The sequence below is a fragment of the Populus alba genome, chromosome 3 (assembly GCF_005239225.2).
Source record: "Populus alba chromosome 3, ASM523922v2, whole genome shotgun sequence".
In the NCBI taxonomy this organism is placed as follows: Eukaryota; Viridiplantae; Streptophyta; class Magnoliopsida; order Malpighiales; family Salicaceae; genus Populus; species Populus alba.
The window spans coordinates 2473712-2486795 of record NC_133286.1 but is presented as its reverse complement, the minus strand read 5'-3'; the positions used below and the strand labels follow the sequence as shown (position 1 = coordinate 2486795).

Genomic DNA, 13084 nt, shown 5'->3' with positions numbered 1-13084 from the left:
CTTCTCTTTTTGTCCCTTGATTCCTTGTTTTCTTCGGCTTTATAGCCACCGAATTCCACCGTTACCAGGTAATCAATCGACTGTTATTGCAGGAGTAATGGTGGCGTCCGACAGTTGAAGCGTTGAAGAAGATGAATAATGCTGTGTTTAATGGTCATTTGCATTTTGGTCCTTGAAGTTCTGAAATCATGCAATCAAGCCCCTGGATCAAATTTAAATTTGGACCCCTTTATTTCGGCTCTTGTCCAATGTAGTCCTTGGATTTTTAATTTCTTCAATTAAGCCCCTGAATAAGTTAATTTAATTAAATCCAAGTCCAATTAAGTCTAAAACTTATCAATTCTTCAATTAAGCCCTTGATTTGATTAATTAAATTAATTCCAAGCTTAATTAAGTCTCAAAACTTATTAATTCTCCAATTAAATCCTTGATTGGATGAATTAACTTAATTTCAAGCCTAATTAAGTCTAAAAATTTATCAATTTTTTAATTAAATCCTTAATCAGATTAAATAAATTAATTCCAAGCTTAATTAGATTAATTCCAAAGTTTAATTAAACCTCAAAACTTCCAATCATGTTGTCCTAACCCAAATTTTAATTCATTCTTCATTTATTTTATTTTACTTGTTTTTTTTATCATTATTATTTTCATCAAATTTTTTCTTTTCAGTAAATAAAATAATAATAATAATAATAATAATAATAATAATAATAATAATAATAATAATAATAAATGAAATGTTGATTGTTGTTGATGTATGGATTGTATATTGATGATGTGAAGGAAACACGTTCGCCGATTACTGACAAGATGTGTATCAAGTACAAAAAACAATTTACTATTGTTTTGGGCTTGAAAAGCAGGGTTGTTACATTAATACCCCCCCTTAAATTTATAGCAAACCTAAAAAAAAAAGTGAACATCATCGTCTACGGTAAAACACGAGGAATGGTTTAGCTAATGATATAATGGCAACAACAGCAGAGCTGGTGACAGGAGAGATGGCAGCAGTTAAGTTCTCAACAACAACATTGTTAAAGGCAACAACGTTGGTGGTAATAGTGTTCTCGTCCATGTTACTAAAATATCCTTAAGATTAGCGTAAAAACTAGATACATCGAACATAAACAAACTATAACTTGAGGCGTGTACATATACTGTCATTAAGGATATTTCTTCAACACAAGGCTATCCTCAACAAGTTCCTCGTCTAAAAACAAGGGTTACAAAAACAACGACCAAGATAGAAAGAAAATACCAACAAGCCTTGCAAACACAGATAAATAATACTATAGTTTTTTTAGCACCTTTTTGCTTCTAAGAGCGCATGGTATTTATAGAGTGTTAACATGTTTGCCTTGGGTTAGGTTGATTGTAAAACCCAATTATTTGGATCTGGCACGTTCACTGGATCCATAATACCTTGGGCTTGACATAATAGCCAAACGCAAGTATTTTCAATCTGGCATGGTCGCCAAACCCATATTTCTTTGGGTCTGACATGATTATCAAACCTAAGGGTCCCGTGCCTATCGAGGTCGCTATACCTATATTAGAGTTCACTTTATGCACACTAGATAAAAACCTTTTGAAATAGTATCCATTATTTACAACAGAAAGAAAGTAAAGAAGGAATGAGTAACCAGGGTCACACCGCAACTCTGTTTTTTACATATTTGATACCGTTAGAAAGATCTTGACAATACGATTCAATCACAACTTGGAAAACAACCAAACAAGGTTGTAATTAGTTAGGTGTTTTGTTTGGGGTTAATTACAATTTTTTTTGGTGTTATTCCAGCTGTAGTTGGAATCATCTCATTGAGATCTTATTTTCAATTTCTTTCTTGATCATTAAATCTTGAATCTTATATCTTGGTTATTGAATTTTCATAACTAATAATTTTTATGTAGGCAAGAAATCCCTTAAGACTCAAACTACCCTGCAACAACAGCCACAGAAACATGTTAATTTTAGGAGGAAATATACTTTGCTAGAGTAAAGTACCAAAATTCTTAGATGCTGGATGCCAAATATCATCAATGAGAGCACAAGCTGATTTAACTGTGAAAATCTCATTCTTCTCCAGCTGCCAAATCGTGAGAAGTTGAGGATCTGATATGTCTGCATATCTGAGAAGCGTTCTATCCATGATCAGTCTGATCAGATCCGTTGATTCTTGATGTCCCAAGATTTCTGATATTTATTGTTCAATGAACTTAAAAGTTTTCATTTTCACCTTGCATGATTTTGCAATGCTTGGATTATGCGTGTGCAGATCAAATGAAGATTCACCTGCATAGTTTAAGAATTCTAGATGCCTGCGTAATAGGACTAGAGGGTATACTCAATGTAATCGATCATCATGTTTCTCTCTAGTACAATGAACAAGGTGTTGCAATTGCGACGAAGAAGCTTGATTTGAAGAGACTCCATACGCTGACACTCCCTAGTCTCAGCTTCATGCATGACCCCACATTTAGCAATACATGTCAATGAACGCGTTTGCTATGATCACACTGATTCGTTGTGTTTTGTAACGATGATGTAGTTTCAATGGATTCCCTTACCAAATTCCAAGAAATCCAATTGACCACAAGCAGAGAGCACACGAACTAATGCTCTCCAATTGAACAAACGCAGCCTCCAGCATGTTACAAACCATTCTAAAGCTTCCTTTGGGTGGTTGCCCAGCAATGATGGCACTCCAGGAAACCACATTCCTCTCCGGCATCTCATTAAACGACATCCTTGCCGGCTCTAGCTCACCGCTTTTAGCATACCCAATAACCATGCTCGTCCAAGAGAGCACATCTCTAACTCCCATGGTATCAAAGATCCCTCTTGCAGAATCCAAGCAGCCACATTTCACATTCATGGTGATTTGCATTTCTAGTTTTACATATTCGTGAAAACTCTTCCCTAATCTCAAACCCCCCTTCTGCGAGCAAGCTGAACGAGCGGCTATCATAGTGAGCTCTTCTGGCTCTACATTGCCCTCCACTGACATCGAGTCAAAAAGCTTCCAGGTCTCATCCCAACAGTTACGCTTAGAGTACCCATCAGTCATAGACAGAAAGTCCATCTCTAACAGGAATTCCATCAAACAAGTGTCGAGCAAAACCCAAACAACCACGCAGGTCATAAAAACGAGCCAACCCATCTTGAAACAACATAGCAGAAACAAAACCCATCTTTCGAATACCACAATGAACTGATTTCCCTCCTAAAACTCTCAAAAACTGCTCGCCGCACGCTTTGAGCGCAGGAACAGAGCTCCTACAGTCCATTTCAGCGCCATTCTGAAGCATTTGGCAGGAAAACAAGAAGCCACTACGGCCCATTTTGGCTTTAGAGTAGCCTCTAATCATGGTATTCCAAATATGGTTTTGTATCTGCGAAAACAGAAGACGATCACGATTTATACCTGCAGTGTGAGAGAGGGCAAAAGGCCAAGGCAAGAAAAAGCTTGCGGGTAGATTAGCCAGACTATAAAGGAGAAGGACGTATTTGTACTTGTTCCAAGATTGTGAGTCAAAATAATACCGCTTCTTTTCCTTCAAACGCAATCTCGTCCTACGTTCCAGGAATTCTTTTTACCTAATCTCTTAATATATATATATATATATATATATGAATGGCATCTTTGCTTAAGCCCCTTCAATTATTGCTTTCGAATATTCTCATGGTATTGCTCTTTGTTTTTGAGGATCCAATTAATAAGCAAATCATGGAGACTTGGCTGATGACCTCAACACTCTCGTCTGCTTTGACTCCTTCAATATCTTGGATGTGAACCAGGCTTGGAATATTGGGTGTTCTTGTTTTTGATACATGTAAAGAGGTAAGCTAAGCATCTCTTTCAAGATCTCTCTAGCTTCAGCAATGCCAAATCGCTTTCTTTCTTCAAGTACCTTAGCAGGATCTTTTGTATAGCAACCAACTTTCTTTGCGTTTTGCTCCAGGTCTGGGCCAATTTTGATGCCTTTTGTGCATCCCTCCATCCGGGCTTATCAAAAGAGGAGGAGGAAAGGAGTAAGTTTCTCTTCTCAATTTTGATGCCTTTTGTGAATCCCTCCATCTGGACTTATTTTGATGCCAATCATTGGGTTTTGTTTCAGTGCTTCTTTATTGAATTACTCTCCCTATTCCCATTACATTCTGTGAATACTGAGCTAGTTTCTTGATGGTTGCTTGCTGTTAGAGTCCTATTAATGCAAGCAATATTTAGTTTGAATAAATTCCTAGTTCTTAGGAGCTACGACTAAGTCTTATATTCGGTTACCTCAGTTTTCGGGATGTGAAGACGTGGTTTATTTCTTTTCTGTTATGTTCCAGCTGTAATGGCTATTTAAGCCATAGAACTTATGTTTAACAAGTATTATTCATGATCTATACAATCTTTAGTTCTTGAATACATCACAATTGGTATCAGAGCCTTGTGGCCTGACTGGGATTATAAGAGTGAACGAGAGTTTGAGAGTTTTTTCTTTTCTTTCAATGGCAGAAGGAAGCAGCACCAGTTATGTGCCTAAATTTACAGGGCACTATGATCATTGGGCTGAACTGATGGAAAATCTACTTCGTTCCAAAGAATATTGGAATGTTGTGGATTGTGGCGTCATGGTGCATGTTGCAGGGGAAGCCCGATCTTTTTCATCAGTGGTGACAGAATGTACTCAACTCACCGATGCTCAAAGAAAGGAGCATGAAGAAAACAAGTTAAAGGATTTGAAGGCAAAAAATCTTCTTTTTCAAGCAATCGAGAGAGATGTGCTTGAGACCATTCTTGACAGAAGTTCCTCAAAGACAATCTGGGATTCTATGAAGCAAAAGTTTCAAGGTTCAACACGGGTTAAAAGGGCACAGTTGCAGTCATTACGATGTGACTTTGAAGTTCTTCACATGAAGGAAGGTGAATCAGTGAATAATTATTTTGCTCGTGTTCTATCCATAGCCAACAAAATGAAAGCTCATGGAGAGAATATGAGTGAAACAACAATTACAGAAAAGAGTCTTAGATCAATGATTTCCAAATTCAACTATGTAGTATGTTCGATTGAAGAATCAAACAACATGACTACCATGACCATTGACGAACTACAAAGCAGTCTTCTTGTGCATGAGCAAAGAATGAAGAGTCAATGTGAAGAAGAACAAGTCTTCAAGATCACTCATGAAGCAAACGCAGGAAGAGGACGAGGAAGAGGAATTTGGCGAGGTGGACGTGGCAGAGGAAGACAAAGCTTCAACAAAGCCACTGTAGAGTGCTACAGATGTCATAAACTAGGACATTTTCAAAATGATTGTCCTAGTTGGGAAAAAGGTGCAAATTATGCTGAGCTAGATGAGGAGGAAGAACTCTTGTTGATGGCTTACGTAAAGAACAGGAATGCAAAGAGAGAAGATGTTTGGTTCCTGGACTCAGGTTGTTCTAATCATATGTCAGGAAACAAAGATTGGTTTATGGACATGGATGAACAGTTTAGACACTCAGTAAAATTAGGCAATGGTGCAAGGATGATGGTGATGGGGAAAGGCAACATTAAGCTTGAAACTGAATGCTTAACTCAGGTGATACGAAATGTGTTTTACATTCCTAAGCTCAATGATAATTTATTGAGCATAGGTCAACTGCAGGAGCGAGGACTAGCTATTGTCATGAAAGACAGAGCTTGTAAAATATATCATCCTATAAGAGGCCTCATTATGCAAACTCTGATGGCTGCGAACAGGATGTTTGTCTTACAAGCAACCATGATTCCTCGGTCTTCTACGTGTTTAATAGCAATGGATGATGACTTAACAAGACTGTGGCATCGTCGTTATGGTCATGTGAACAACAAAAGCCTCAAAGTTTTGGAGAGCAAGCAACTTGTCAAAGGACTTCCACCACTCAAGGTCACGGACAAAGCCTGTACAGTGTGTTATCAGGGAAAACAACATAGAACAACCATTCCTAAGAAGAGTTAGTGGCGGGCTTCAAGGAAACTTCAGCTAGTACATGCCGACTTGTGTGGTCCAATTACTCCAACATCAAGCAGTCTCAAAAGGTATTTACTATGCTTTATTGACGACTTCAGTAGAAAAGCTTGGATTTATTTCTTAGCTGAGAAGAGTGAAACATTTTCAATGTTTAAAGCATTTAAACAACTTGTTGAGAAAGAGTCCGGGTGCAATATAAGTTGTTTAAGAACAGATAGGGGAGGTGAATTCACTTCTATGGAGTTCAATGTGTTCTGTGTCAATAATGGTATTAAGAGGCAACTTACTGCTGCCTATACTCCTCAACAAAACGGAGTGGCAGAACGTAAGAATCGAACAGTATTAAACATGGTTAGATGCTTGCTTTCAGAAACGAAAATGCCTAAACTATTTTGGCCAGAAGCTGTTAGATGGGGATTACATATATTGAATAGAAGTTTAACTGTGGCTGTGAAAGGAATGACTCCTGAAGAATGTTGGAGTGGAGAAAAACCGAATGTCAAATACTTCAGGGTCTTCGGTTGTATTGCTAATGTACATATTCCTGACAGGAAGAGAGCCAAGTTAGATGAGAAGAGTCATAGATGTGTATTTCTTGGTGTTAGTGACGAATCCAAAGCCTATAGGCTTTATGATCATGATGCCTATAGGCTTTATGATCCTGATGCCAAAAGAGTGATAATCAGCAGGGATGTTATGTTTGAAGAAAATGAAAGCTGGAATTGGACTCAGAGTACTGGTGAGGTCCAAAATGATGTCTTCACCTGGGAAGATATTGAGGATGGGGAAGTCAGTGACTATGATGATGAAGAAGGAAGAGATAATGACCATGTACAAGCAGCTGGACAGGGTACAGAAGAGTTGGGTGGAGAAGTTGATACTGCTGCAGGACAGGATACAGAAGAGTTGGGAGAAGAAGATGATCCTGCTGCTCCACATACAGAAGTAGAAAGAGAAGATATTGCAGGATCAGGGGAGAGAGTAAGGAGAGCACCTCGATGGATGGAAGACTATGTCAGTGGAGACAACATTCCTGACGAGTCAAACTTGGCTTGTTTCATGGTACATGATGATCCAATATGCTATGCAGATGCAGTAAAAGAACAAAAATGGAAGGAAGCAATGGATTTGGAAATTGCAGCTATAGAAAAAAACAAGACATGGGATCTTGTAAGTCAGCCGAAAGGAATAAAAACTATTGGTGTCAAATGGATTTTTAGAACAAAGTTGAATGAAAAGGGAGAAGTGGATAAATGCAAAGCACGTTTGGTAGTCAAAGGGTATGCTCAGAGGTATGGGATTGACTATAGTGAAGTCTTTGCACCTGTGGCTCGTTGGGACACCATTCGTTTGATCCTGGCTCTAGCAGCGCAGAAAGGGTGGATTGTTTTCCAGCTAGACGTCAAGAGTGCATTCCTTCATGGGGAACTGAATGAGGCAGTTTACGTAGAGCAGCCAGAAGGATATGTTCATAAAGGGGAAGAGCATAAAGTGTTGAAGCTTAAGAAAGCTCTTTACGGCCTGAAACAGGCTCCAAGAGCCTGGTATAGCAGAATCGAAAGTTTCTTCATAAAGGAGGGCTTTGAGAAATGCAGTCATGAGCATACATTGTTCCTCAAACATGAAGCTGACGGTAAATTCTTAATCATTAGTCTTTATGTGGATGATTTAATTTATACAGGGAATGATGTTAAATTATGTGAGAAGTTTAAGAAGTCAATGAAGCTAGAATTTGACATGAGTGACCTGGGGAAGATGAAATACTTTCTGGGAGTTGAGGTCCAGCAGAGTTGTGAAGGAATTCATTTATGCCAAATGAAGTATGCTGGGGAAGTCTTGGAAAGATTTGGAATGGGAAGCTGTAATCCTGTGAAAAATCCTATTGTGCCAGGAACGAAACTGGTAAAGAACAGTGAAGAAGCCAGCATAAACTCAACACTATTCAAGCAGATAATCGGCAGCCTAATGTATTTATCAGTAACAAGACCAAAAATCATGTTTGTTGTCTGTCTGTTAAGCAAATTCATGACAGACCCGAAAGTATCTCATATGGCTGCAGCAAAACGGGTCCTCAGGTATGTGAAAGGGACTGTGAACTTGGGAGTATTCTACAAAAGAGGTGCTGAGAACGTGGGGAGCTTGGGAGTGAAGTATGAGAACAATTCTGCTAATCTTAAGGCTTATACTAACAGTGATTATGCGGGTGATATAGAAGATAGAAGAAGCACTTCTGGATATGTGTTTATGCTGAGTGGCGGTGCAGTTGCATGGAGCTCAAGGAAACAACCTGTAGTAACTCTTTCCACCACTGAAGCAGAATATGTAGCAGCTGCAGCATGTGCTTGTCACAGCATTTGGATGAAACGAGTGCTCAACAATATCGGTTTTTCTTCATGTAAGTGTGTCAAGATTTTTTTGTGATAATAGCTCAACAATCAAGTTATCAAAAAATCCAATTCTTCACGGACGAACCAAACACATTGATATAAAGTTTCATTTCTTACGCGACTTGGTTAAGGAAGGTGTTGTGGAGCTGATACATTGTGGCACTAGTGAACAAATGGCAGATATCATGACAAAGCCGTTGAAGCTTGAATCATTTTTGAAGCTACGTAATATGCTGGGAGTTCAAAGCATGAAGGCATGAAGTTTTTAAACTGACTTACTTTCAGCAAGTGTAGTTTAAGGGAGGAGATGTTAGAGTCCTATTAATGCAAGCAATATTTAGTTTGAATAAATTCCTAGTTTTTAGGAGCTACGACTAAGTCTTATATTTGGTTACCTCAGTTTTCGGGATGTGAAGACGTGGTTTATTTCTTTGTTTCTTAGCAACACCAATGAATTTTCAAAATAAAATTATAAAAATACTATCACCAATATTGAAATTAAAATATATAGGATTTGAAACAATGATCTTTGTTTCTTAGCAACACCAATGAATTTCCCATGATTTAAAAGACTATATATATAGACAAACACACATGCATGCATGCATGCATGTAGTCTCTATGGTTTTAAATCCATTTCTTTTTTATTCTTTTCAATTTATTTATCCATCAAATCAATGGAAATTCTCATTTTCAGACACTTGAAAAGCGCACAAAATAGAAAAAATAAAATAAAAAACCAACAAAATTGAAAAACCTGGAAATGTAAAAACTTGAAGAAACTAAGAACAGCAACATTCTTCTATATATAATTAATTAAATCCATTATTGCTGAGAATTACATGCACGTAATACATATTCAAGAAACTAAGAACAGCAACATATTTATTTAATTCACTCAAACACTCAAACATAAACACATACATAAATTTACACACAAAAAAACACCAATCTTAGGAAATTCATTCTTCTATACATATATCTGGATCTGGCGGAACATCCACGCTCCATGCAAATAATAGCTAGTTAGCTCTTTTCACTTCATCCCAAACCTCCTTACCAAACAGCTTGATACTCCTCTTAGCTTCAATCCTGAACTGTGACCCCAGGTTCTGGTCATCCTCAAGATGAAGAAAAACCATGTCACCAACTCTCAGTCCATAATCATCAACAAATTTAAGCCAGCCCATAGAAAGCTCTGGCTTGTTATATCGTCCATTTCTCTTCCGGCAACGAATAACTCGAAGCTCACCACAGTTATCTTTAACATGCAAATCAACAGAATTATTTCCAGCAAAATCTAAATGCTGTAAGCAATGAGTTGGGAACGAGAACCGAACATGAACATCAGTATCTCTCAACACTTTGCTGAAGATCTGCATTTTTTTCTCAGGGGTCGTGAAAAAAGAGAGAAATGGTTATGTTTAAGCTATCTGCAGCTGGATTGATATGGTTTCTTGCAGCGAGTTGTTGATTTATAGTAAATCAAAACTAGCTAGCTACTGTATTCACTGTAGAAAGACATCGAGCGAGAGATTTCGGAAATCTTGTTCATTTGATCGATTTCGCATGGCGTTATTTAAATCTTGGTGGATTATTTGTAGATAGAACAAGAGAAACGCAGGCTTATCAAACACTAAATGAGCCAGGAGGTACGGTCGTATTGCCTCTCGTGCACCTCGTTCGTTCTAACTTGCAAAAACCAAACACTTGCTCAAGATCTTGCATGCTTGTCTAAGTGTTTCTAGAGCATTTTGGGCAACACATGGGCAATGGCCAAGGACCCCATTTAATAAAAAAACTACAAGAACAAATAAGGTTTATTTTTTAATTATATTTTATGAAATGAAAATTGCTCTTTTTATTATTAGACATACATGAAGAATAATAAATTAAAATATATTTCTTAAAAATTATATTTTAAAAGGTTTCATTAATTTATAATTTTATCTAGGTTCCCTATTTATATTCATTTTAAGTCGGGGTCATGAACTTGGGATAATGTCCTCTCTTAGGAGATGAGGCTTTCACTCCTTACTTCAATTTTCTAGCATTAATTAAAAAATGGAGATTTAAATAATACATTGCATAAGATTTGTTATCAGTTAATTGTATTTTACCATTATTATTGGCTCTTGTGATTTTAGATAAAGCTGGTTCTTGATCTTGCAGGCATGCGTTTTCTTGAGATTTCTGCGAGGTTTTTGTTCGAATAAGCAACAAGGTGCGCGATATTGTTGAAGGGCAAATCCTTCCATGCGTGTCCAAAATTCGAAGTCGTTTTCAACGATATATTTTTTATAATATAATAATGCTAGAATTACGCTTGATCTCCTCAGCATGCATCGAGTAATCGCGTTTGGATTTCGAGTTCGAGTGATTTGAAATGCTCGGTGTCTGTGTTGTGTGCATGTAGCCCAAAGAATAAATAGTGTTTGTGTCATCGACCGAGACCGTCAGCACTGTGGGCGTGCAATGACGTTTCTACTCGGAGGAGGCTATGTGCTTTCTTTTTGACAGGCAGCGGTTTCTTTTCTTTATTCTTTATTATTTTTACCCAAAGGGTTCCTATTAAGATAGAAAGGATACATGGTTCAGACAAAAAAAAAAAAAACATATTTATCTTGTAATCATATTTATTTTTATATTTTATATTTATCTCTCTAACCCGAAACATGTTTGTTCTTTTTATATTTATATTTGTACTTTCTATTTTAAAACAATAATCAGTGCATTAATTAGACAGACAATTACTATCCAATCACAATTAGTTTCACAATTTACACGGCTGAATCTTGAAACACCAGCCCAGTTATTGGCCATCTTAAGCTTGAAACGCAACTGCTGAAACCTTCTAGCTTCCTCTTGACTTCCATCTTGAAGTGCTTCACCGTTAATGCCATGATCATCCTCTTGAAAGAGTTATGACCAGATTGATCCAAAACTGTATACAATGAGTTCTGTTCCAGCAGCATAGAGATGAAACGCACGTAACTGTTGCAAGGCATGTTCTTGACACATATTTTGGTTAGAATTTGGCACCTTCTTGCCTGGATTTTACCAAAAGTTAATTTTATTTATAGTGAAAGTGGATGGTTCTTCGCCTCTCTCTCTCTGTTTTTTTTCTTTTTTTTTTAAGTACTATTTTAATTTTGTTTACCAACAAAAGTTAATTGCCGGTTGATTAAAACAATATAGTGATACGCACCCCGGGGAGCGAGCAAAGCTGAACAAGCTGCAAGCAGCGACCTCATTTTTTCATGTTACTCTATTAGACAAAACTAGAGTGTTTTTAAGAATTTATTATTTAAAGATATGATTTTTATATTTTTTTGAAAAATTCTTTACAAGTTGGGTTGTCGCAAACCACAAGTTATCCAACTGTCCACGGCAATCCACACGAACTACCGATAAAAAATCTCTTAAATTTCTATTTCGAAGAGAGGAATTTCTATGCCTAGAGTACTAGCCTTTTATTATGTGACTTGCATAGTTTTTTTATCCAACATACAACAACAAAATTTAAGAAGCATAGCTTACTATTTATAGAAAAATCTAAAAAACCCTATAAATTGGAAGACATTTCAATTTTTCCCTTGTATAATATATGTATATTAATTCAGGATAATTTTAGAAATTAACTTAATCGAGTCCTTCCTTGATTTTTCTAGGTCTAGAAATATAATATTTTTATTAATTGTATTCTAGTCCTTAATTTCTAAAATATATTTTAATCAAGTCATACCTAATTAAATTATCCCAATTTAATTTCTGACTAGTGGTTCTTAATATGTGTGACCCATTAGGTTCCTAATATATTGGCCCAAATATAAAATATAATTCTAATTAAATAAATCAAATAATTTAATTTATTATCAATTCAACAATTGATTAATTTATATTTAAAGACCAGGTGCATCGTCTAATAACGTGTCATGATCCCCTAAATATTAGAGAAGTCATTGGTGGTTTGACTTAACTTTTGAGTGACTAGTTTTTTAGTGTAATTAATATCATTTCATCAATAATGTTCCGATTAATTAGTTGCGAGTGAAGCTGAGAAGAGAAAAAAGAAAAATCTTACCTTAATATAGTTGCAAGTGAAGATGAAAAGAGAAAAAAATAAATTCATAAAGTATATTAATTAAAAAAAATCTGAGAAGAGAAAAGAAAAAAAAAACAGAGAGAGAGAGAAGAAGACATACTTGAGAATGGAGAAGAAGAGGAGTTGAAGAGAAAAGATAAGAGAAAGAAAGAAAAGGATGTTGTTGTTTTTCACATAAGGGGAAGAAGATGAAGAAGGAGAAGAAAAAGAAGAAGCAGAACATGCTCGCCTGTTGTGAAATGAGGGACTCTATTTATTAGGGTATTTTACTAATGGTTTTACCAACGGATAATTAACATTAATATTTCTAACTTTCATCGGTGATTTCGTCTGTAATATTTAATTTAAATTTTTAATTTAATTAAAAAAATTCAGAAACCACCAAATATCTCCAACGACTTTTCAATCCGTTGGTGATTCTATTTGTATTATTTAATTTAAATTTTCAATTTACTCAAAAATTTTCAGAAACCCGCAAAATAACACCAATGACTTTTCAATTTGTCGATGATTTTGTCTATAAAGAGCAATAATTAACAGTGCAATTGGGAAATGAACAGTTTCAGTGCTCTTTGAAAAATACTGACGAAATGTTCTGTCGGT

At 36.3% G+C, this 13084-nt stretch overlaps 1 protein-coding gene across 1 annotated transcript in view; it reads right to left on the bottom strand.

Moving 5' to 3' along the window:
- Positions 1-11058: 11058 nt before the first annotated feature.
- LOC118044097 (ATP-dependent DNA helicase Q-like 4A) overlaps positions 11059-13084 on the bottom strand; it is a 44192-nt gene continuing 42166 nt past the window's right edge. Inside the window, exon 28 of the transcript XR_012169312.1 lies at positions 11059-11362. The gene's annotated coding sequence lies outside the window, so the exon portion shown is untranslated. The remainder of the gene's footprint in view (positions 11363-13084) is intronic.